This window comes from Amblyomma maculatum, unplaced genomic scaffold, assembly GCF_055883805.1.
Source record: "Amblyomma maculatum isolate TAMU_Amacu unplaced genomic scaffold, ASM5588380v1 scaffold_22, whole genome shotgun sequence".
NCBI lineage: Eukaryota > Metazoa > Arthropoda > Arachnida > Ixodida > Ixodidae > Amblyomma > Amblyomma maculatum.
This window is the reverse complement of record NW_028146747.1, coordinates 1,820,168-1,846,656: the sequence shown is the minus strand read 5'-3', so window position 1 is coordinate 1,846,656 and position 26,489 is coordinate 1,820,168. Positions and strand designations below refer to the sequence as shown.

Genomic DNA, 26,489 nt, shown 5'->3' with positions numbered 1-26,489 from the left:
ACCACGTCGCAAACACTGACTGACTGACTGACTACACAAGCGGCGCGGTCTCTTTAAATAGGGCGCGCCGCGTCTGTCTGTTAAAACGCGCCAAAGCTAGCGCGCACGCACACTTAGCTTCGCTCGTTAGAGCGCTCCCTTCTCCTCCCGTCGAGCCGCGCGTCGTCATTGGCTAGGTCCCATAGAAGGTTCTCGATTTTTCTGGCATATTCCAGCTTGATGAGCCCGCGTGATCGCCGGGTGATGGGAAAGAGGGCGGCGGCGATGCGTACAAAGCTACGCGCTCTCTCGCGCGGGGAAGGAGGCTTTTCTCGACCTTTCCAAGCGACGCCTCGCGGACCTCGCGCCGTGCCGGCTGAATAAAAATGTGCGCCGATTTCGTGACACCCACCCTCCGGTCGAAAATATTTTCTCCCCCGGTGACTGTGAGACTTGGAAATCAAACTAGCGCACTTCAAAACAAAGACACAGGGAGAGAACGACAACACAGCGCTGACTTCAACTGGTGTTTATTAGAGAGTGACACAATATATATATATATACGAAAAGTGGGCGTGAAAGAATTGATAACTGCTGAGTTTGCACGTGGCGTAAAACACCGAACGCAAAGTTAAAAGGCGCACGATAACAATATAGGTGAAAGCAAGGCAGAACGGCAGGGCTATAAAAAATAAAGAAGCGAAAAACGGGGAGGCATAAAGAAGCGAAAAACGGGGAGGCATGCATGCCTCCCCGTTTTTCGCTTCTTTATTTTTTATAGCCCTGCCGTTCTGCCTTGCTTTCACCTATATTGTTATCGTGCGCCTTTTAACTTTGCGTTCGGTGTTTTACGCCACGTGCAAACTCAGCAGTTATCAATTCTTTCACGCCCACTTTTCGTATATATATATTGTGTCACTCTCTAATAAACACCAGTTGAAGTCAGCGCTGTGTTGTCGTTCTCACCCTGTGTCTTTGTTTTGAAGTGCGCTAGTTTGATTTCCAAGATGAATTACCAACTAGCCCGCTCTTCCACCCTTGACTGTGAGACTTCGCCCCCAGAACGCAAAGCCGCAAAATATTTTTGAAAAGAGTAACTAATAACACAGCTACGGTCACCCCAATCACCCGATTCTGTCGTGCTGCTCTCCTCCCGTTCCCTCGCAAAGGGTTTTCACTCTTCTGCCCGGTCGTCTAGCCTCCGCAAGACAAATTCCCCTTCCTCCTCCGCGTTCGGCGAGAGGTGGGGTGTGGCACTCCGCGAGCGCAAAAAAAAAAAAAAAAAGATGGGCGAGGGAGCGCGTAGCCGGATCAACACCACCTAGGCTGGATTCAGTCCGGCCGTGGCGAGGAAAAAGCACGCAGCGAGCGATAGACACCCATCCTTCACCCTCAGACAGCGAGACGGACCAATGGACGTCGTTTTCGACTAATACGTCATTGCTGCGGCTCGACGGGCCAGCGCAGCGAACGGGGAAGCTGGCTTTCCGAAGGAGAACATGAGAGAGCTTTGATTTGTATTTTCGTTGCTTTGCGGAGCGCGTGTCACTGTAGCATTTTGCACAGACTATTTCCGGTGCCTGATCGAAGCCCTGGGCTCCTTTGCTTGAAAGGTTTTTCCCTGGACAGTGACCCTTTAAGAAATCCCCACAAAGGCCCCTCACGATTGTGCCCAGTCGGTGCGAATAAGTAAGCAAATGAGGACTAAGACGCTTAATAAACACAGCTACAAGAAACGGGTGGTTTGCCGATTTGAAAAAGGAAAAACGGGAAACAAGTTGATGCACAAACAAGTGAACAAGGCCCACTCCGCCAAACTCTAAGGGAAGGAACAAGTTGTCACGCCGCATGGGCTCCCATTGAGAGCGCCACACAAATGTTGCAAACATTCTGTGTATACCTTGTACCTTCCTCCTCGCAGAATGCAGGACTTGAAGGACATACATAAGCTTTGCAAACAAAAATATGTTACGGACCTGTGCCCTAGCAAACACTGAAAGTTCTCTACCCATCCAAGCCTGTGTTGTCGTCGCATAGGTATGATTTGTGAATCCCAGTAGGATGCGCTGTTGCGAACTTCTTGCAGCGGAACCCCTGGCTACTGAAGAGGACTACAGTCCCAGCATATGCCTCCAAACAGGCTTGGTCTAGTGTCCAAATTGCCCAACCAAAAGCCTTTGGATTTATCTAAATTAAGAGCCGCGCCTGATACATCGCAAAACTGTTTAATCAATTGTAAAGCCTCAAGTACACTCTTTTTATCAGAACAAAAGAGGGCGATATTGTCCGCGTAGGCTAAAATCTTAACTTCAAATTGAGCCTGAGAGAAACCACTGATGGCTGCACTGTTAATTATACTAAGACAGAAGGGTTCCAGATATAAGACAAAAAACAGCGAAGACAGTGAACATCCTGGACGAACAGATGATTCCTGTGGTATTGGGTTCGTTAGCTCCTGATTAACAATTAGTCTTATATACGAGTTCATATAGCACAGCCTTTTGCCTTTGAGCAAAACGTCACCAATGTTTGCATGCTCCAAGACCGCGAACAAGAAATCGTGCCGAACTTTATCAAACGCCTTCGCCAGGTCAATTTGAATCAGAGCTAATTGGCCCGTCTCCACTGATACTGTCTCAATTACTGAATGTGCAATATCGATGTGTGTTTTTGAATACTGCATCCTCTGATGCCATATACCTGATGCGAACCTATGAAATCTATAATGGCCAGATGGAGATGACAACAAAGAACTTTGGCAAAAAGTTTGTAATCAACATTACAGAGGAAAATTTGACGATATCCTTCAACTGTTTTCAACCGATTAGTATATATGCTTAGGGAATTAATATTGTTAGGCCCGAATAGAAACTGGGAGGCTGGAAACCCACATAATAAGATGCTTGGAAAACTTTAATCAAAACAGGCGTTAGGCAAGGCGAAAATGTTTTATAGAATTCGCTAATAATACCATTTGGGCCAGCGGGGTTTTCGCTGTGAAGGCCTGAAATGGCCGATTTAATTTCGTACAAAGTAATGGGTCCCTCTACTACAGTACACTTCTCATTGGCTAGTCGAGAAGAGTTCTCAAGTAAGGAATTATAATCGGAACCCTGATTTGGATCTTCACAACTGCCGAACAGCTTTCGATATTTGTCATAGAAAGCAGCGAGTATACTAGGAGCATCCCTGTATGTGCAATCACCATACTGAATTTCCAATATTTCCTTCGTAAGAGCATTCTTTCATCACTCAGGGCCCGACGTGAACATTGCTCGTCAAGAGACCTTCAGGTCCTTGATCTTATCAGGGCCCCCTTGTATCTTTCCGTCGCAAATTGTTGAAGCTCTGCCTTTATGTTATCAATTTCTTCAGTATAGGCACCCGGCTTAACCCTATCTGCCTCATGTAGTTCAGTTAGAGTGCGCCCAAGCTCACGTCTCTTCAGGAACTTGATTCTTGCAGAGGCTTCAATTGCCAAGTTTTTAGTCTCCTGTTTAAACAAGTCCCATTTTTGAAAACCTGACAGTCCCATAACGTGGCCACATGTCTTTCAAACAAGTAGGTATAGCCGCTTAAAAATTTCATCTGAGAGCAGACAGTTATTCATCTTCCACAGTTCCCACCGAGAGTGAAGTATGTGCCGACTCTACCTCCCTACCTGAAGAGAAACCATGCAGTGGTCACAGAAGATGGGCCACACCCAGTAACCAAGCACATTTGCTAGCGTGTCTGCAGAAACAAATTCTGTCAAGGCGGGTACTAAAGAAAAATTGAAAATGAGTGAAATTAATACTGTCGCCTTTTTCCTGCCCCACATCCACAAGATTATATTCACAAGCCCAATCGTTAAGTAATGCAGCACTAGGGTCATATCTCTTAAGGCCCGTTTACACTAGGCCGACGCCGACGCGACAGCGACGCCGATTATCGGCCGACGAATCGGCCGACGGCGTCGTTGCCAGACGAGCTAGTCATACTACACCGACGACGACGGCGACGCCTCCGACGACTGAAGATATCGTTGTGTGACAGTGTCGCCGACCGAGGACACCGATGAGACCCGTCGTCCGACGCTTCTGTGCCAAATCGGCGACCGAGTGAAAGCAGCCGCCGACCGAACCAAGCTCCGGCCCAAATTGTATTAAAAATGCACGAGCAGCAAGTAAAACACAGATACAGTTCCCTATGGGCATCGACACTAGCTTACATGTGCACATGTACCAGCGCACTTGCGAGCGTGCAGGCAATTTCACTGTGCGTTTGGCGAGGGTTATCTCGTTTCCTGAGCTTTGTCGCAACGATGCCACAGCCGGCGCCTTTCACGCTGGAAGAAGAGGCCGAGCTAATATCGCTGATAGAAGAACGCCGCATAATCTGGGATGTTCGGCACCGGCACTACCATCGAAGAGAATTAAAAGAGCGTTTGGAGACAAGTTTACGTGTAGGTATTTTTCTACCTTGTCATATGGTGTTGCCGCTTCTGTCCTGTTGAGTATGCTCCTAGTGCTGATATATTCACTTTGCATAACGTTACCGCTGTTATACATGTCTTCAACTTTGTTCAGCCTAATTATGACATGCAGTTAGCCCAGCGATCGAGTCCTACTAGAAAAATGAAATATTCCAACAGATTCAGCATTTTCGTCGCCCAGGTACGTTGGACCGAATTTATGCTACATTATTTTTACTTCTTATTCAGCTGCACAAGTAAGCACAAAGTTCGCTAACATGCGAACAACGTTCTTTCGTGAAAAGCGCAAAATTGAAATTCGTTCAGGAGGGAGCGCTGACGATGTGTACGAGCCGCGCTGGGTACACTTTAGACGGCTTTTGTATTTAACAAGTGGATGCCCGACAGAACCGAGCACAGCTACTATGCAAATGGAAGAGGAAATTGAGGCAAGTTTTTACATTTTTATGGTTGTTGGGGAGAAGTATTTTTTATACATTGTGTACAGGGCATTGCTGCTGGCAGTGAACAAAAATCGAAAAAAAAAAAGCATGTAGACATATGGGCAGAAACAGGATGGAGACAGGCATATATGAAGCGTTGCCTCTCTTGCCAGTCATGGTTTGTGAAGATACAGCACATTCGTTGCTGTTAGAGATGCTGTTCGTTGCTGTTAGAGATGCTATTGAAGAAAGTGGGGTTGTGCGATTTCAGAACTCTAGTGGTCTAACAGTGGATAATTTTATGCGTTTGCTTGAGTTTTATATTAGTGTTACGTTTATCTCTTTTGAGAACAGATTTTATCGCCAGAAACAAGGGATATGTATTGGTTCTTGTGTTGCCCCGGTTCTTTGTAATGTGTTTTTAGCTTTTGTTGACCGCGCCCTTGAGCAGAGCTTTAATGGGAAAGGTGTTCTAAAGGTATTCCGGTACGTGGATGATTTTCTGATTGTTCTTAACAAGCTACCAAACTCGATGTACACTGACGCGGTGGGTGGGATTTTGGACAACTTTCGGCAGAATGGGAGAGGTCTGGTTTTCACTCATGAACTTCCTTCACAGGGTTCATTGCAGTTTTTAGATATTAACGTTACTTTAGGGAATGATCATGTTTGTTGGTTGTACGCTCCGCGGGCACAGAAACAACTTTTGCCCTACTCTTCGGCACATTCCAAAACTGTTAAAAGAGCTATCGCTAGCCAATGCTTAGGGTCTGCCCTCACGAAGTCGTGCCCGCATGCTGTGCAGTCGAGTTTTAATAGGCAAATACAGCGGTTGCTGTCTGCTGGGTACCCCTGCGCGGTCATTATGTCAGTGACGGAAGCCCTGCTCCGGGAAACCAAGCGAGCCATGTTTGGAAAGAAAACTGCTCCGGTGAGAAATACGGCTAAACCTGTTGTGGTACCGTATATGCATAAGGTTGCGCACCACGTGAAGAAAGTGGCGAACAGACATGGCGTGCCGGTGGTGTTCTCCGCTCCGAAGAAGATGGCGGAGCTTTGCTCACGCATTTCGCGTGCTGGAAAACCGAGCGGTTGTGAGAAAAAACATGCCAAGCGGTTTGTCGACTGCTGCATGGGGGTCGTTTATGAGATCCCGCTGACCTGTGGGAAGGCCTACATTGGCCAGACCGGGCGCTGTATTAATGATCGAGCAGGGGATCATTTGCGGGCTTTAAGGAGTGGAGGGTCAAATTTGGCAGCGCATTGCGCGAACTGCACTGCGTGCGAGCCGCGACTGGCTGACATTAAGATTCTGGGCAGAGGCCGAGACAAGACAGCGCGTGAGCTTTTGGAGGCATTCCATATCGGGAAAAGGAGAGATAGGTGTGTCAGCGATACGTCGGTGCGGCTCTGGAAGGCAGAGATCAGTTTTCTTGATCGGGTTTTGTGATATTCCTTGATAATGTTTTGTAATATTCCTTATATTTTTTTCCTCTGTCTTTATGGGATTTTTATGCACTGCGCATGACCCCTTTTCAGCATATATTTGCTGTTATTGCTGCAATAAACCAGATGTGAGTTAGCGCGTGTCCTGTGTCTTCTTCTTTTGTGTGCGTCTTCCCGTGCGCTTTATCTTCAGTCAATTTACAGCACATATATGTTCTCAAGTTTCTATGTTTTTTATTAGCCTTCTTTGTCTAGTTGTGCAAAAATGTTTTGCACGAACCTTCATCCCGCAAACTGTTTTTATTTACATGAAGAATAAAAGAGAGATCCATAAACTGTTCATAATTATACTTTAATGCTGAATCATTTAGCACATTTTTTTCTTTACTTGAATGCAGTATAGCAGACTGTTTGGGGTTAAGATGCAAGTTTCATTTATTACTGCCATTATATTGCTAGAATTTTACATGGCGTTCGTGGCCTCAATGAATGCTGATATGTTCTTTTCACCTACTGATGCGAGGTTAAAATAAATGTAGATATGTCTACCCATAGGAGTCTCGACGTTCAAAATCTTAAGTGTTTCATTGGACCTGTGTTTCTTCAAATATAAATCTGGAAGCCACTCATTACTCTGTAAACATTAAGTAGGAATGATATGCAACCTGCACTGCTGTATATTTAAGTGGGCAGGAAACATGCATGAAGGAAAGACCCTGTTTTCAAACTTTGCTTTCATTTCAGCATGTGGATAGCCAGCTAGAGCTGAGCCCACAGCACCCTTTGGAGACCGATGAGGCTGTCACACCAAGGCGTCACGCTGATCCGAATGGAGGCACCTCAGAAGGAGAGGCCACTCAAGACGAGGAAACAGCAATCAGGCTTCCAAGTCTATCGCGGGCAGGGGGAAAAAGAACGAATGAAGACAATGAGGCAGAGCAGCGGAAACGGCTGCTAAATTCAGCTGTGGGTGTGCTTGAAAGGAGCCAGAGCCTGGCTGAAAGGGATGAGTGCGATGCTTTTGGCCCACTCTTAGCCCACACCTTACGACAAATACCAGCGGGGCCTCAAAGGCAGCTGGCAATGCTTCAGACGTATCAGTCGCTAGTGAAGTACAGCATGTCCCTTCACTGGACCACTACCGACGTGAGTGTCATTGATCTATAATAAATGTTTGAAAACATACAAGACATACTTAGCCACACAATTCGACTGCCAGCTGACTTGTCCCTCTTTGTTAAAATATTCCTTGAAGTCTTCTCTGACTTTCTGAGCATGTTATGCAAGAATTGCTCCCAGTCTTCTTAAGTGGCTGCATGGCACTTGCTCTGCTGTCTGTCTCTCGCCATGTTCCCCTTCGAACATCACCTGTAGAAAGCAGTGAAGCCTTTTACTGAATGGTCACTTATATTATTGTTTTGTATGCAGCTGGGTTACAATACTTGTTCACCAGCACCAGAAATGTCTCACAAGACGAATAATATGGATATTGGGTTTCAGATATTTATGGAGTACATCAGTTCATAACTCGAGCTCAATAGTGCACGCTAAGTTTCTTACAGATTAATAACATCTACTCAGCCTGCTGAACCACATATAAGGTCTCCACAGGTCCCATCACCTGCTCAGAAGTAGTACACATTTTTAAATGCAGCAGCATCACTACCTGCATTCGTAGATCTTGCTGGAGAGCCTGTGAAGCCACCTTTGAGCAACCGCTCGGATAGAACCTGTAGCCAGTGAATTTCAAATCCCAGCCAAGGCACAATTCTGCAAAGCTTCGTGTGTTAGGTTTTATTTACTTCTTTGCTTGCAGGCAACTAAAGCTCCCATGCACCCAGGAAAGGTGTGTTTATTATGGCTTTTTAAATAAGCAAAGAGTGTTCTAATGACATAGGCTCTTTTATTGTCTGCCCCGATTAGCATGGTCTTGTAAATTAATTATTTTGATGACCTTTTCTGCACTAGACGGTAAAAGCCAATAATTTCATTATTGCCTCTTCGTACGGCTACATGTGCATCCTTAAATAATGAGAATATGTTTTCCATGGTTTGCAGCTGTGCAAAGACACCTGCAATTGGAAATGCACTGATTATGAAATATAGAATGCAAAATTTATTAGTATTCAAACATGAGAAAGGAAATGACTGAAACAATGTGAAAACCAGTACTCATACTCCATTTTTGTTGCAGTCATACAAGTAATCTATGATGCACGGGCATGCGTGACAGTAATATTCAAACAGATTATGTGGCTTTACGTTATAATGCATGTTTCAACCACTAAAGGTCAAAGGCAGAAAGGCTGATTGCTGATTGCAAAGGCTCCAGCTGATTGCAAAGCCTGAATATTTTCCTTACCTGCTGACAGTACGCTTTATATATGTGCCAAGTGCAGCAGCCCTTATTGCTCTGTCATTCTATCACTGTATGAATATACATAATGGAACATGCAGCAGCAATCAAGTTGCCTGCTTCGCCTTCATAAAGGCAAATCATGTTTCTGGATATTACAAAAAAAAAAGATAGATGTTAGAATACTGTGAACCAACATATTACCATGATAAAAGCATCCAAATCTTGACTGTCCATTGGTATTTAAAGAATTTGCAAGCCAATTCTGGTGGCAGTGGTAAACACACAATTTGTGAACTGTGTGAAGGCTCTTTTGAACTTGGTCAATTGAATTTTCATATTTTGGTTCTCAAAATGCAGCATGTTGTAAGGGTTGGGGGTGGGCCAGGTCCATCACACAAATCATTTATCTTTAACACACTTTAAGATGACATTTTTTTTTCTTGCGACTTCTTTAACCCACTGAGCTGCCCCCTCTCTCCCTTTTTTTTTATTCCCCTCGTCTTCTTTTCTTGACTTATCTTCCTTCCCACAGTTCTCCGCACCTTCCTTCATCATGGCCACTTGCGAGCACATCGGAAGTTTCCTGGCACGCTGGATGCAGCCTTGTGTTTATTTTTTCGTCTCTATAATGAGTCATTTTGTCGAGGGTCATTTCCGCCCTAAAGACCACTTTTACCCCCCCCCCCCCCCCCCCGGACAGTTGTGCCATGGTTTTCCTTTGCTGCTAATTCGCTTTCCTTAAATTTTCTCTTTGAAGTTTCCCATTTTCTTTTATTTGCAATTGCTTTTATTTGCTATAACCTCTGTTTCAGTGCCAGCTTGATACTTTTACAATAAAGGACTAATATGCTACAATCATATTCAATGACAACACTCTTTTCGAACCCTTCTTCTATATTTATTTACCAATTCCCCCCCCCCCCCCCCCCTCCTGAACAGAGTAGGACGTCATGTAGCACTTAATGGGCATGCTGATTCTCTTGATCAAACATATTTGTAATAGTAAAAAGAATGCCTTACCAGTCAATATGTCTTCAACATCTAAGCTCTCAGGAGGCATGTAGAGCTGCCGAGTTCCTCTCCTTAGTCGTAGGAAGTTGTGGAGGACAATTGTGGCTAGTACAAGGTACTTCGATCTTGTGGGGCTGTGCCGTAATGGCACCCTGCACATTTCCCACGAGTTGGCAAGGATGCCAAAAGCAGTCTCTGCTGTACGTCTGGCTCTAGACAGTCTGTAAAAAATAAATTAATAGCATAATACTTATCTCAGCTTGTGAAAGGGATTGCTGTGTACCCTTTAATAGAAGCAAGAACATCGTAGCAAAAGATGTGGCTGCACAGCTGTGCTTAACGGATGAGTGAGCAAGCGCTGTTAAGACTTCCCCATCTTATATCATTGCGGTAGGAAGGTAAAAGTACATTTGGGCGGAAAAAATTTATCAACCCTGCACATAGATCTTGGTGTGCCTAAAATGCATTAGATGTAGTTTTGTAAAATTTCCCCATAACAGTGCAGCTTCACATAGTTGTTTGCTTCCTGCCTTTGCAATTTCATGCTGCAATTAAATTCTTCAACACACCCTGAAGAAGAAAAATAAAAATGTATACAAGAAATGAAAACTGATCTTTAGTACAGAAGGTTGCTACCTGTAGTTGAAAATTCGCTTCTCATGCTGCAGCTGTGCAGCAGGGTACGGCCTCATTAAATATGGCTTTAGGCCGAAGCCTTCATCTCCCACAATCACGTATGGTGCTGGAGTAAACGAGTGTGGGAGAACTGTGGGTGGTGGTAGAAATTCCACATTGTGTTCAATCTTCTTGCGAAGGTCTGCGGCTAACCATACTCCTCTGTCATTAACCCGTCCATTTTCGCCTACATCTGCAAAGATGAAGTTTAGCTCCGCATCAATAAGGGTCATCAGCACAATGCTGAAAGTGCCCTTGTAGTTGCGGAACTGAGCTCCACTTTTAGGGGGTTGTCGTATGACAACATACTTGCCATCCAGAGCACCAAAGCAATTTGGGAATTGCCATAAGTCTTCGAAGCCACGAGCCACTTTTTTACATTCCTTGTGTGTTTCCGGAGTCTGGAACAGAAATATCTTTATTAGTGCATAACAGTTATTAGCCTCATATGCAGAAGAAGTGTCTGCAGAAAGTGTGTGGAGAAAGCGTCTGTTTGCATGCCCGGAACTTACACTCTGGACACACTAAACGGCACTGTGTAGAATTAGATATGGTCAAATTTGGCGTCCAACCTAATTTGAGTGCAGCCAATTCATAGGTTCAAAATATGGCATGCTAATGTATTTTTCGACTGTGGGAGGCTAAAAGAAGACTTGTAATTTTTTTAGAAAAATCAGTCAAGCAGTACTGTGACAGAATAAAATGTGCACATTGCACACTGACAAGATTCCGTGGATCTACCATGCTGTACACACATTACGTTCACCTCAGTGCGTACTTGTGCAGGTAATTTAAGGTCCCTTTTCAGTATGGTAGGGCTGGCCTTTAATCTTTTTGTCTGCCCACCCTAACATCTGTCAATAAAGTAGCCTGTCATGGGCAAAAATATAAGCATGCAAAGGATGCTTGCTTAAATTACGTTCTGTATGAAATGACACAGACGCACATTGCTGCAACAGAGATTTACTTACTGTTTACTTTATCCCGCAAACCATGCCCCATAAAGGTATGTATGGCTATCGCACAACCTCCAGGGCCATTACAATTCCTTACACTGTGCGATGAACTTGCGCACCTCAAGCAGCTGTACATCAGAGCCTTAGCTGAAAATAAATGTGAAAATTATTTACCTTCACGACCTCTGGTGCGAGAACGTGGTACAAGGTTTTGCAAACTTCAAATGCTATGCCCGAAATGGTGCTGTGGGCAACGTAAAATGCAAACTGCAATGACATCTGGTTGTCACCTGTGGAGGTAAATATGACATTTGAGTGTTGTGTGACTTTAAACTTCTTACACCAACTATACATTTCTTTTTATAAAGAATGCTGAAAAGGTTGCACTATGCACAGCTATAGGACACTTTTCTATGTGATTACATACTGTGTGCTAATGCAGTTAGGTGGGTGACAGTTTGGTTTGCCTGTGTGAATTTCAATAATATCATTACTTCAATTCTGCCTCTTTTATTCGGGTTCAATGAAGTTTTGGTTGACTCCGACGTTCTTGGGGCTCTGTGCTTGGACGCCTATTATTTCTTTTCTATATTAACGGTTTTCTACAACACATTCCTGCTAAGGTTAATATGCATGCTGATGACTGTGCTCTTTATTCTGAGGTTAAAAATGCTACTGACCAAATAGTTTTAAATAATGAATTCAGTAATAAGTGACTCTTGCCAAATGCCTTAAATTTTTAATGGAACTAACTCGAAAGAAAGTACCTTTCAAATACCAGTACCAAACCAAAACATTCAAGAAGGTGTACCAAATTAAGTATATAGAACTTTGGATTACGAACAATCTTAACTGAAATAAACCTGCTGTAACTCGAGCATGGCCTCAATATTGATATTTATATCCACATCCCGGGTGTCCTGTCTGTAACTAACACAATAGTGAGGTAGATATAACCTGTTGTGGGTTTGCCCGGTACTGAATCTGATGAGAATTTGGCACCTGACAGTAGGGGGTCTTTCGCTAAACAACCTGTCTTCCACTGCATGGACGCAGAGGCCTCATCATCGTTCCCTCTTGTGCTTTATTAGAACTGCCAACTTTTTTCTTTCAATTTATAGCCTTTTCATTTTTATATATTCCTTTATGCCCTGAGGCAAAAGCAAATAATAAAAAACTATATTATGTGATAGCTAATGCTTAACGTGAAATTGGTTTTTATTCGAAGGGCCCTTATACTTTAAACTCTTAGTGCCCGTCTATTGCATAAAAGTCCATCCTATTTTTAGATAAATGAAGAAGAAACGAGGGGCTCGTTATAATACATAAATGAAAACAGGTAGTGGGTTCAGTTCCCACCTTAAGCGCATTATTTTTCCTTCTACATTGTGTTTAATTATCTTTCCCCCTCACGGATTATATTACTAACCGAGGTCCATACTAAAGTAAAAAAAAAAACAACCCACAGTTTGTTTTCCTTGACCTCGCCAACTGTTGGCTTCTATCCTTCATCTTACTTCCCGTAATAGATTATGCTGCCATAATTTGGCACCCATACACAAAAACAAAAATCAACAAACAAATTTGGAAGTGTGCAAGGACAGCTGTTTGCTTTAACACCTTATGGAAAGCATGGGGCAGCGCATTACCAAAAAGCACAAGCAGCTTTAGTTTCATTACTTAACACAAATTGTGCGTCGTGTACTAACTTTTGTACCAAGTAATTACTGACAATAAAACATGAATTTTTGTAAACATTACTTTCTTTTCACATGGGCATGTCACAAGTCATCACCATAATCTGACAATAACCACTTTTTTGCCCAAATAACACCTTTAAATACGCACTTCTGCTCAAAACTGTCGCTGAATAAGCCTATTCACCAACAATCCAGTTCTCCAGCGGTCCTTGAAATTATTTGAATGCGACCTCTAGATTGTCTATATGTTTTGTAATTAGACGTTTTATCGTGCTTGGTGCTCTTTGTTACCATGTTTCTATTGTTGAAACACGGTGTTGTTTTCATTTATCCCTCTGCCTTGAACTGCATTCTTTTTTATGTGTTCCCGCTGTGCTAAAACCCCTGCACGTGATTGCAGAATGAATAAATGAAAATAGGCATACACAGAAACAGTAGGATCGGCGGTTCTGAGGTAATCACTGAATTTGGTTGCATTGTCAAAATACGTTGCATATCAAAGCTGTTCAATGCCCCCAACTTGGAGCGCAAGTAGTACATAGGAGCTCACTCCCCAGTTGCAAGATACCGCAGGGTGATAGCCAACCGCTCCCCTGCCTGAATCGCCTCTCGAAAGAAGGTATTTTCTTTTTGTATGCGGGGCCGGATCTTCGCGAGGATGGTCTCAAATGCGCTGGTGTCCATACGAATCCATCGTCTGTATGATTCGCTGTCTTCAAGTGCCAGTTCGCGCATCAAATTTTCGTATGCGCCCTGTTGCTTGCGCTGTAGTAGCAATGGCTGCACCCAGCACGTCCTTGGCTTTTTCTAGGGCGGCTCGATCGCTTCTAGCAGCAGCACGGCTGCTGCAACAATGGTCGCTGCTTGCACTTCATTCATTGTACCTGCCGAAAAGGCGACTGCGATGACAGCTTGATGCTTTGCCGGCCGCTTTCCGCACGGTTTGTTTTCCCGCGCGCGCTGGAGAGGGTTCCGTCGGCGCGTCATAGACAAAGAGATTGGTGAAGAGCGGTCACTCGGCGAAAACTGGCCCCAGGAAATGACGCGCGACTTTTTGCGCTGCCGCCGATTGATGGATGGCGGCACCAACGTGCGCATGCGCGGACGCGCGCGCGACTGCACTCGCTGCAGCGGTAACCCGCCGGAGCAGACGACAAGAAGTTGTCGAAGGGAGCGGTTGTGTGCTCGTGCCTCGCCGCGCTTGTGCGGCACAGACCTCTCGTGGGCTGCTGCGCGGAACGACAGCGGTTTAAAACGACGGCAAGGGAGCAACGTTCTTTGCTTAACTACGCTGCTTTTCAAGCAGTTTACGCTGACCATGCCGGCCGGTGAACAGCTCGTGAACAGGCGCGCCGGCTGTTAAGGCGCAGTTCGTTACGCCGTAACTCTGGCGGTTGCCAACCACGCCGAGGTGTAATATGTTGTGTTCTGGGGAAACAGCTTCATTTCGAACAGTTTAGCTCGTAACGCTTGACAAAGTGGCATGTGAAGGCACCAAGGCACGCCGTTGCGCCAAAATGGCGTGTTTGCCGGCCGGTGCGGCCATGGTGACGCAGTTTGCCTAACGGCTAGTTTTGCTAAGTGTCGCGTTTAGCAGAGCAACGGTAAAGTGAGAAACGTTTCATTCTTGACTTTCTTGTCAGACTACGCAGTATTTCAGGCAGTTTAGCTCAGTACGGCGGTCTGCGCTTCACAAAGTCGCACATGAAGGGCAGCCAACAGGCATGACAAGGCGCTCGCCAATATGGCTCGCCGGCCGCGATGACATGTGACATGGCGCGATGTTTTGCGAACGGCTAGTTTTACGTGGTGTCGCGTTTAACAGGGCAACCGCAAGGTGAGAAATGTTGCATTCTTGTAAAACTGCGAGGCATTTCGGGCAGTTTAGCTCAGCGCGGTGGTCTGCGCTTCACAAAGTCGCGTATGAAAGGCAAGCCAACATGGCGTGCTCGCCGGCCGCGGTGAGGCCAGGCCGCTGTTTTGCGAACGGCTAGTTTTGCGTGGTGTCGCGTTAGATTTAACAGGACAACGTTAAAGTGAAAAATGTTTTATTATGTGGCAAGCTTCATTGCTTCAGCTGTTCAGTGCTCTTGAAGAATATTGTTAGTTTAGTGGCTGTTATTTCAAGCTCTGTAGAAATGCATTTTCAGATAGGTTCGGTTAGCCTGCATTTCCTGACCTCTACGTTGCAAGAGTAGCTTTTGTATCAATTTTACGAATGACAGCTTTTCTGTTCTGGACCATAACTGCTGCTCACCAAGTTTTCAGTACCCACCCACATGCACAGATGTGTGCGCGGTGCAGTGGCCTTACATTTCATTGCAACCTTCTGCACCATGTTCATTCCTTTTCCAACAGCACTGCGTGGACCCACGGACTGCAGCCGAAGCGCGGCAGATGCGACGAGTGAATGGTGTGGCCTTTCCTCAGGCGTCAGTTCTCCTCTCTGCCCTGGACAATACAAGTTACCCTTGCTAAGGTTGCCGCGACTGGGACTGCGTAGTTTATGTATAATGCCTGTTTTGTTACATATCATTTGAAATATTTCGGAAATCAGTTGTGCTATTTTTTGTCTCTACCTAAGTGCTGTTTCTCACCTTGTGTATTTTTATTTTTCTGTATTGTGCACATCGCCTAATGTGTGTCAAGTATTGTCAATGCATCCGTCTACATCTGTTGCATCTCGTGTTTTGTATGCAGCAAAATAAATTCATTTCACGAAGCACTTGGCGTGTTTTCTGCACTTCTTTTTTTGCAAAGGCTGTGGCGGAGCTGCGTTGATGGGCAGTTTAGAGGACTGGGAATCTATTTTTCCTGTTATAGCAGACCATTTAAAACCAAAATGATGCGCCAAAAGGGCAGGGAAGGGCGCAGCGCATGGCTAGCATTCAAATCGCGCGCCCCTCAGCAAGACCGGATGCAGTTGCCGCCGGCCGCTTGGTGCACTACAGTCAAATGGGCCGCTGGGCCCTATGGGAGTGTCCGCTCTTTACCAATCTCTTTCTCTATGAGCGCGTGCGGTCGGCGCTGTTGTCGCCGTATGTGACACGCGGATCGGCCGATGGCTGCCGAGACGCCGACGCGACACCGATTCGCTTGTCGGCCGACGATCGGCGGTCGGTCGGCGTCTGTGCAGTGTGACGAACTCGCCGACGGCACGAATATCGTCGCTCACGACCATCGGCCGACGGAAATCGGCCGATTATTGGCCTAGTGTAAACGGGCCTTTACATAACACTGTTCGGTCCTCATCCCTACAAACACCAAAATCTCCCAATATAATTTTGCGATCTGTACACACATGGTTAACTAATGACAGAAAAAAAAGCCGTCGATATCGCTGCTTTACGGGGGCGTAAACACAAATAATTCGCCACTGCACACCTGAAATTGTAAGGTCACAGCGTATAAGTCGCCCGATCGTCATCTATGCAATAAGCCATGGCTGTCATCTCTAGCGTTTTGACCAGAAATAGCATACACCCTCCGGACAAGCCTCTAGCGTGGCCAACAGTAATGTTATATTCCGACAAAAACGGCTCGAGAGCTGCTTCCGTCTCTTCTTCGGAGGAACACTTTGTTTCCTGAACTGCTGCTACAGACACGCCCCATTTCTTTAACAGATGCCTTAACTGCTGCTGCCTCCGAGGATTAAGCATACCCCTGATGTTAAGGGTAGCAAAGAGCGTATCACGATGCGGGGCGTAGCGCGACTTGATAGCGTCGCAGCATATTGAGTCGCGCCACGCCCCGGATCGTGATACGCTCTTCATAACTCCCCTTGTCTTCCGTGAGGACGATAGCGGGATTCCGCGAGTAACAGATACTGCGCCTTTCTTTCCATGTAAACGAATTATAGAACGTTGTTGTTGTTTCGACTGAAGGAAGAAGTTAAAGAAAATGCACGCCGTGGCCTCATGCGGACAGAAGAGAAAATAAAGAAAGAAAAAGAAGAGGGAGAAAAAGGCGCGTCGCAACAGCCGTCATCCCCCCCCCCCCCCCCCCCCGAAAGGGTAGCGAGAGCAATGATGGCCTACAACAGATAAAATATAGTGGCAGGCTAGCCCTTACCGCAAGCGGTATAGTGACCTACCAGTCCCAGCCCCGTAAGGCAAGGAGCAGCCACCGCTCCACCCTCAACCTCAATTTTAAAGAACGCCGGTGAACTTTGATGCGTTGAATGAAATGCTCGTTGTGTTCGACAAGGGGCGCGCGATGTACTATCACGACCGGTCATCACGTCACCAGGCGATTCATGCATATACGTCCCAGCTATTGTGCACTGCTATAAAAAAGAGCTAGCTGGGACGAAATAGCGGAGGCCGTCAGAATTTCGCAGCTGAAAAGATTAAGTCTAACGACCACGGGCAGAACTATACTCGAAATGGTATAGGCCTGCAGACAGATAGAGGACTACGAGCAAAATCAAGCATCCCGCAGGACTGTAGAGAAACTCTAATCATTCTCCCCTCCCTCGCAACATGCATCCAATATTTAACATAGAGAGGAAGGAGAAGGAGCAGAAGCACCAATCAGACGCTTCGATTCGATAGACAGCAAATCGGTTGCGTACGTGAACGCGGCCACTGGCAAAACGAGGGCGGTGGTCGCCTTAGTGGTCGACGGCCCAGGTGCCTCGGTATCGGCCGCCACCATTAGAAGCCGCAACACGGAAACGGCTGAAGAAGTCGCAATAGCGCTTGCTTGCGTCAGAACGCAAGCCAAATTCATAATCAGCGATAGCAAGAAAGCCATCTGGAATTTTGGAAAGGGAAGGGTCTCACCGAGAGCGGCAAGGATTCTGGCCAGTAGACTACCAAACAGGAAAATAAGTCTAATTTGGACCCCTGCACACGTGTCTGTTCCTGGCAACGAAGCAGTCAACGAGTTAGCCCGAGATCTCTACTTTCGGGTAACTGTGGAGCCGCCTGACTGCCGGAACATGGACGAGCGTCTGCAAAATTCTACGGAGAACTGGCAAAAGCCCTCGACTTCCTAGTAATTTGCGTCCAATCGCCCTGACTTCAAATCTCTGTAAACTCATCGAGCGCCTGCTGCATACCCGAATTAGTCACTACATTGAATACGTCAGTCCTGGATTTCATCCAGCTCAAGCCGGCTTCCGCCCTAACCTCGGAACTCATGACTGCCTTTGGCTTTTGCGAAGAGTTCTGAATAGAGCTCATCGTAAAGCGCTACCTATCTCCTGGCGGTCGATATACAATACACAATGCCTTTGACAATGTTCGCCGTGAGGTTATCCTGGAGGAACTCGCCAAACGCTTTCCTAGTACTCGTGCCCAAATCTGGATCTGCAATGTTTTGACATCTAGACCTATTCAGCTACATGGCAAAGCTCCGGGATGGGTGCCCGAAACCTATTACTTGGATAGGGGTGTATCTCAGGGCTCCATTCTCGGACCCATATTGTTCAACTTGTCCGTGACACGCGTCGCCGAGAATTAGGAACTCGGCACAAGTACAAAATTCGCTATATATGCCGATGATATTAACGTCTAGACAGAGGCAGCGGATTACGTCGAGAAATATTCTATACAGACTGAACTTCAGGCGGCCCTTCTTTGTCTTGAAGATACACTAACGAAAATTGGCCTCGAACTCGCTCCACATCAAACAGAATTGATTAGTATCGACAGAAAACAAAAACCAACCCCAGTATGCAACTACAACAGTCCCCATAAATGGGTTCATCAGAAACAGCGCCTTAGGCCAGCACTGCTACACACTATTCGTCGCCTGTCCATCCGGCACGGCGGTGCGCGGCAACATGCCTCCCGTGCGATGGCCCGAGCAGCGGCGGTCGGAAAAATCCTCTATGGCACACTTGTCCTCCAACTGTCGACGACTGACTTCGCTAAGGTCTAACGCCTTCATCGCGTAACACTACGCACTATTACCGGTCTACCTAAGCACACTCCTATAGCTGAACTTGAGCGCTTGGCCGCTCTTCCACCGCTCGCTACCATCGTTTCGGAGTCACAGACGCGTTATCGAATACGTCTAGAGAACACTGTCCAAGGGCGTCGCCTGCTGACCTGGGATGAACAGCGTAACGATAAAACATCAGCCCTATATGCATCTCTCCCCCCTTGGGAGATGCCAGTGGTCACACGCCTCCATCGCCGACCTATAAACCGCGATTTTGTCATTCCCCGGGAGCTTCTCGCTGCCCATCACCGACAAGAGCGAATCCCTGATACGACTGACATATACACCGACGCTTCGACTACAAGTGAATTTGCATCTATGGGCTGGGTATGCGATGACAACCCTTCCCTTTCAGGTGCTTATGCCTGCCACCTACTTCAAGGTACCCCTCTTCATGCTGAACTCCTCGCCATTTGGGGAGCTTTGTCAAGAGTGCCTTGCACCGAAACTGGTTCAATACGTATTCTTACTGATTCTTATGAAGCTTACAAGGAAAGCGCTACTCCGGGTTCACAAGATGCAACTGCTACGGCCATGCAGCGCCTCCATAAACGCCACCAACTCGCGACCAGAGCTGTCGTTATTCAGGGGACTCCAGGTCACTCGGACGCATCAGGAGGCAATGCGGCGGTACACGCCGCGGCTACCTTGGCAGGTGGGATGTCCACATTTACTTCCCCACCCCCCTTACTTCATCCTTACTCGACCTTGGGCGGGCGACACACCCCTTCTCTAGCCCTTATGCACTATACTCGGTCCAGTCTTCGTAGCCTCAGTCAGCATCGCATCCAGGTGGCCACACCAGACCCACCTTTTACGCGAAAAACCCACCTCACCTGAAGTCAAGAAGTCAATTTGAATAAGCTCATCGCCCATGTGGCTTACACGCCACGTATTATGGCCTGCTGGCGTCGGTATACAGAGGAAATTATTATGTGCCCCCACTGTACGACTCTAACGCGCGGCGGCATATCTCATCTACTCTGGTATTGCCCTGCTTTTTCTAGTGGACGCTCCGAGATCAAACCCTACCGCCTGAACTAGCGTTCCCTTCTACAAACTGATGCTAACACACAGATTATATTTGCCAAGTATGGATCATTTGAGTGACGACCTAAACAATGAAGATTCTGATTACTACCCTTTACCCCCATCCATGGCCATGAGCCTTCTCATTCAATAAAGGACGTTCAAGCAATCAATTCTCGATAATTACAGGTGGATGGATGGATGGAATATAGGAGCGTCCCCTTTGAAATGGGGTGGTATAGCAGTAGCTATCATGCTCATTTTACTCCATTTATCTTAATTATTGATTTAGAATGGTTAACTAAACCACCATTCTATTTATTAAATTTTGTTCCTACATTACTAACATTATGTCACTTCTCTGCTTTTGAGACACCAATCTTCCAGTCGTTTTTTTGCTAGTTTCCACCGCCGGTTTATTCACCCAGCCACTGTTATCTCTAAACCCCAGAGCTTCAGGAACAGTGATTGCGCCTGCACCAACTTCCGGATGGACACCATTACATTCGAATATAATATGGGCAATTGTTTCACTGGAGTTTCCACATACAGCACATTCGTCATCTCCATTGTTAAATTTCTTTTTGTAGCTGCGTGTTCTAAGGCACCCTGATCTAGCTTCAAAAAGTAGGGCACTGCCTCTTGAGTTATCAAAGAAATCTTCCTTCCTGATCTGCATTTTCCACTTTCGGTATAATTCCACACCCTGTTTCTTTTCCATCGAATTTATCCAATTTTTACCTCCTGTGTTTTTCACCTGTTGCTTAATGCTCTTTATTTCTCCGTCCTTGTTACTAGCATACTTACTAGTTAGTTTCCTAGTTCTTTTCCTCCATTGTGAGTCAACGCTTTTTAGGTACAGGTATTTAAATACCTTAGCTGCCCATCTGTTACTGTCCAATTTCCTCAGGCGTTCCTCATATAATATTTTACTCTGAGCTTCCCGTACTTCGAAAGATACCCAGCCCATATCTCCCTGTACCACCTCATTTGTACTTTTGCCGTGGGCACCTAGTGCTAATCGTCCAACGGATCTCTGATTTGTTTCTAATGTCGACTGTACCTCTGATTTTAGGCACAAAACCGCATTTCCAAAAGTAAGTCCGGGCACCATAATTCCTTTCCAAATACCCCTCAAAACCTCATAACTATTATATCCCCATGATATCTTATGCTTCATTATCCCGGCATTCCTTCGCCCTTAGGCCTTAAGTGATTGCTCATGCTTTCCAATGTATGCCAATCCTTCGTTTACCCATACCCCCAGATACTTATATTCTGCTACTGTAGGTATTTCAAGGCCTTGTATTTTAAGACCCTGATCAGTTGCGCCGTTGAAAATCATCAGACCCGACTTAACTGCGCTGAAACTGAAGCCTAGATCGTCCCCTTCGTCTCCGCAATACTTAACTAGAGTTTGAAATTCTTCCAAACTCTCAGCTAGCAGCACAATGTCGTTGCATACATCAAACCAGGGAGGCGATGCTCTACCGCCTTTCCACCTAATCTATATGACAGGTTAAAACTTAGGTTACTGTCTTGTATCCTCCGTTCCAGGTTTATCATATAAAGCATAAACAGCACCGGTGATAGAGGACAGCCTTGTCTTAATCCTTTGCATACTTTGACATCCTCCGTACTTCTTATCCCTTCCCACGTAATTTCTACCTTGTTATCCCGGTATATTTCCTGTAGGAACTCTATAATCTCATACCCGATACCTTCTTTTAATATGTTCCACAGGAGTTCCCTGCTTACGTTGTCGTACGCCCCGATTATGTCCAGAAAGGCCAAATACAAAGGTCAATTTTCCACTCTAGATATTTCGATGCATTGGGTAAGCACGAACAGGCTATCATCTAAGCGCCTACCATTTCTAAAGCCGTTCTGAAGTTCTCCGAGTATCTTGTTACTTTCAACCCATGCTTGCACCTTTAATTTCACCGCCTGCATGGCTAACCTGTACATAACAGATGTTATGGTAATCGGCCTGTAGGATTTTATGTGCATCCTGTCTCCTTTCCCTTTATAAATCAAATTCATTTTACTCTGCCGCCAGCTGTCCGGAATTTGCTTATTCGTTATGACTGTTTCCAGAGTTTTTACCAAGGTTTCCTTATTTTTAGACCGAGTTCATTAATCAGCTTGATTGGAATTCCATCTATTCCTGTAGATGTGTTTTTAGGAATATTTTTTTCTGCCTTTTTCCATTTTAGATTGGTCAGTTCTAAGCTGCTTTGTATTCTGCTGCCTTCTGTTGTTTCCTGATTTCCGGAGATTACCCTATCGCCGCTCTTAAATGACTCGGCTATTACTGATGTAATGTAGTTCACTGCGTTATCTCCCTTTAAACAATTTCCCTCGTTATCTTGAATCCGATCCTGCTTTCTTTGATTCTTTTTCCCTAGCCAGCTTATATGGTTCCAGAATTTTCTTGCTCCGCCTCTAGAATTAGCATCGTGTATATTAGCCATCCAGCGATCGGTGGACTGTCTTATTTTACTTTGGAATAGGGCCTGTACCTCAAGTTTCTTTTGTCGATATGATTCCCGTTTTTTGTCGATTTCCTCCTAGGATACCTGTGCTTTCTTTGCCACTCGGTGTTCCCTTGAAGCAGCCCATCGTTGTTCAATACCTTCCCTGATTTCCTTATGCCACCAGCTCCGCGGCTTCCTCTTTCCATTCCAGCTGTTTGCTACTTTAACCTCCTGAATTTTCCTCCTTATGAGTAGTTCTACTTGTTCATAATCGCAGTCTTCCATGGGGCTTTTCTCTATTGCTTCCTCTATGTCTGCTGCTATCTGCGCTATTTGATCGTCGTTTAATTTTGCGTTTACGTTTTGTCTAAGTTCCATTTCTCTTTTCATCAAGGGCCCCATCTGCAGACTAATACGTTTATGATCACTTCCCAGACTACACTCCCCTTCTTCATCTATTTCCATTTTTGTGACCTTGCTATAAATTTCCTGCGACATTCGACAATAGGCAATGGTCGTCTGCTTGTTGCGGAATTCCCACGTGATTTGGCCTTCACATTTTGTTTCTCTATTTACTATAACTAGATCGTGTCGCTCGCAGAAATCTAGCATTAGCTTCCCGTTACAATCCGTGTATCCATCCAGATCGTCGATGTGGCCGTTCATGTCCCCCAGCAGAATAATATTGGCCCCGTTTCCAAACTGGCTTATATCGTCACTGAGACATTCAACAAGATCCCTGTTTTCTTGCCTGCATTGATGTCCTATTCCTAAATAAACTACCCCTAGCCATGTCCTTATGCCGGCAATTGTTCCTGAAACCCAGATATGCTCTTTACAGGATGATTTAATTCTTTGCTAATTTGTTCCCTGGTGTATCAACATACCTACCCCTCCACCCTTTTTTTTTCCGTTCTCGTTCTGTTGCACCCTTCCCAGACGTAGCCTTCTATAAACGGCGGATCTTCTAGATCCCTGAGATGAGTCTCGCAAAGAGCGTACACACCTATTTTGTCTTCCTTCAACTGCTGTTCTATCTCCAGCCATTTCGCTCTTTTTCTACCTCCTTGCATGTTTATGGTTAAGCAAGTGAGTGGTGCCACCACCGGATAAAAGCCGAAACAATAAGGCCTGCGAGCTGGGAACTTCGCAAAACCGGTCTGGGCATAGTATGTCCAGATGGACGATAGGAAAAGCGATAAGTGCAAGCACTGTGGGGAGAGAGCGACCCTCGACCACATAATCTGGAAATGTGCTAGCTCCACAGGGGCTAAAACAAATGTAAGTTGTAGATAAGTCTGGGAATCCCTGCTGCGGAGCGAGGTCCCTGCTTCACAGCAAAAAGCCATCCGCCTGACGGAAGAAGCCACGAAGAACCAAGGCCTTTTCGCCTGCTTCCGATCGCGGAGGTGGGCTAAAACAAATATAAGTTGTAGAAAACCCTGGGAATCCCTGCTGCGGAGCGAGGTCCCTGCTTCACAGCAAAAAGCCATCCGCCTGACGGAAGAAGCCGCGAAGAACCAAGGCCTTTTCGCCTGCTTCCGATCGCGTAGGTCCGGCTCTCGTCCTTTAGGACTGCGTTCCGGGGGCAGGAACAAGGGGCCTCCTTATCTGGTGGAATAATGAAGTTGTTATCACATCACCTCACATGCATATACGAAGCTGACCCCGCCGGGCATCCGATCCAGGCATCCGTTCGGCACCTTTCATTTGCCGCTTCCTCGGACGCCGCACCACGCGGCAAACAGAAACAGACCCAGATGTCTAGGAGGCCTTAGTACAGCAGGCATCAGCGGCGTTTGAAATTGATGTACAGGATAGAAAAGGCGCAGTATATGTCACAATTGTCCGCGGACGCATGTACCAGGGGAGATCGTGTTCTGCGCTCGTGGCGCTCGGACGCATGTTAGGTCGGCTCTGTTGAACAAAGTTGACGCGTGTTCAAGAAATTCACAGGATATTCACCCGAAATAGCTCCCAGCGTTTCCGCGAAACCATCAAGAACCTCTGGATACCATATTTTGTCCAGGTAGGCCAATTGTTTCGGAAATTTATGACTAACTGAAGCTCACACCTCGCCCGTGCCTACGTAAGCCTAACGCCTACGAGGCGGGGCTAGGCCGACGCCAGAGGCTCGTTAACCAGGGCAGGGAACGCGAAGACACGCTATGATCTCACTACAATGCAGTGGGTGGACCTCGAGGCTGGGGAAGCACGGCAAGATCTTTTACCTGGAGAAGATGAATATCTCCAGATTATGGTTCGCCAAATGAGATAGAAGCTTGCTAAAATGAAGCCGCGAGGCTTGGTGGCCGCCACCCAGCAACAGGCTTCCAAAGCAGGATTGGCTCCAGCTGCCGCCCCCCCCAACTCACAGAAGTTAGGAGAGAAGCTGCCGCCATGGAAGCCGACACAAACGCCTCAGATCCGGCCGGGGGAGTTCGTGATTGTGCTGAAGCTAAGAATTACTATGACTCTCCGTGCTGCGTTAGGCACAGGTGCGATCGGCGCTGCAGTACAAGGTCTTACTTGTAGTGCCGCGAACGCCAGCGTGTCCGTTTGGCCGGTGTGGGATTAGAATATCGTTGTACTTGGAGTGAAGACAGAAACGCTGGCCTCGAAGCTCATCGAGGATATAACGCTAACGATCAGGGACCGCAAACTACTACTTGTCGGACATATAAAATCGGCTGGTGAAACCTGCAAGGGGGTTATCACAATTGCAGACAAGGAAACTTCGGAATCTCTTCGGCACAAGCTATAATGAATCGACGGTGAAATCATGTACGTGCGGAAACAGGGAGCATCTAACGTTGCAGTGGCGATTTTCAAGGGACGCCGCGTTCCAAGATTCATTCACTACTTTTCTGAAAACGTGCCAGTGCGTCGCTACAAGAGAAAAATTCTGGCATGCTACCGGTATGGTACGGTGGGCCACAGAGTAGATACGGGTCTCAATCCGAACGATCAGCGGTACATCCCCTGTGGTGCGACGGTGGACATCATCCCGGAGGGCCCACTGGCGCACACCTGCCAACCCGAGTGCCTCATCTGCGGTGAACACCTTCTCACTGGCTCATCAGACTGTTCAAAAAAATTCAGGAATGCGGAGAAGCCATTTCCACCGCCGAAGAAGCATGGACAACCGGACCAACGCAAGCAAGGAGGACCTCCACCACTTTTGAGGACTTCCGCCAAAAAACCACGAGGATCCAAAGAAAACAGTAATGGGCAACTCAAGCCGAGCACTACACATGTCGGGGCGTGGTGAAGCACCCAACCTTCGACACAGCGGATTTTCCGCCGCTAATAAGCCAACAGGAAAAGTTGAGCAGTGGGACACGATTCGCCTCTCAGTCTCCCGGTATTACCTCCCCCACCCCTTCCAAACCCGAAATGAGAAAACAGATAGAAATTTTACGAATACGGATTGGCATTCTAGAGCGGTAAAAACTAGGCTCTGAAAGTGCACGCTTCGCCACGACGAGAGCCGGTGTCTATGCAGGTCTCGGCGAGCTGAGACAAGGAGCAGGAGTCCGGGTCGGAAATATTAGGCTGCACTAGCGCCTTAAAACCCATAGTACCCCTCTCAGATGACATAGATTCACGTCTTAACAGACTGGAAACTAAATTTAAAGAACAGCATAAAATGATAATTGAACAAAACGGGCTCATGCTGGAACAGATTATTCCACAAGTAAACCTTGCAGTTCAGGCGGCTATCCAAGACCTAAAGCAGAGTCCTGTTTTGACCATCACGGGTAGCGTTCTTAAGCCTGTCCAAAATCGGCTCACTCCTCAACTGGAGGGAATCAAAGCTATAACATTGCGAAGTCGGAACAACGCCGACGTAAAATTGGTAATCGCAGTCAGACAAACACTGAAGCAGATTGCGCTATTGAGCAACCAAGTGCATATCCAATTCAGATTATCATGCCTACTGAGGCTCCCAGCCCTCAGTAGTTATGTCGCCCCGTCAAAAAGAAAATCATGATGGCAGGCATTCTTTGCA

At 46.3% G+C, this 26,489-nt stretch overlaps 1 long non-coding RNA gene across 1 annotated transcript in view; it reads right to left on the bottom strand.

The window, feature by feature from the left end:
* Positions 1–7,553: 7,553 nt before the first annotated feature.
* The window catches only part of LOC146171473 (uncharacterized), a 48,805-nt gene continuing 29,869 nt past the window's right edge, over positions 7,554–26,489 (bottom strand). The window contains exons 2-4 of the long non-coding RNA XR_014702867.1: positions 11,497–11,612; positions 9,701–9,912; positions 7,554–7,689 (exon numbers count right to left, since the gene is read on the bottom strand). This is a non-coding gene — a long non-coding RNA (uncharacterized LOC146171473). The remainder of the gene's footprint in view (positions 7,690–9,700; positions 9,913–11,496; positions 11,613–26,489) is intronic.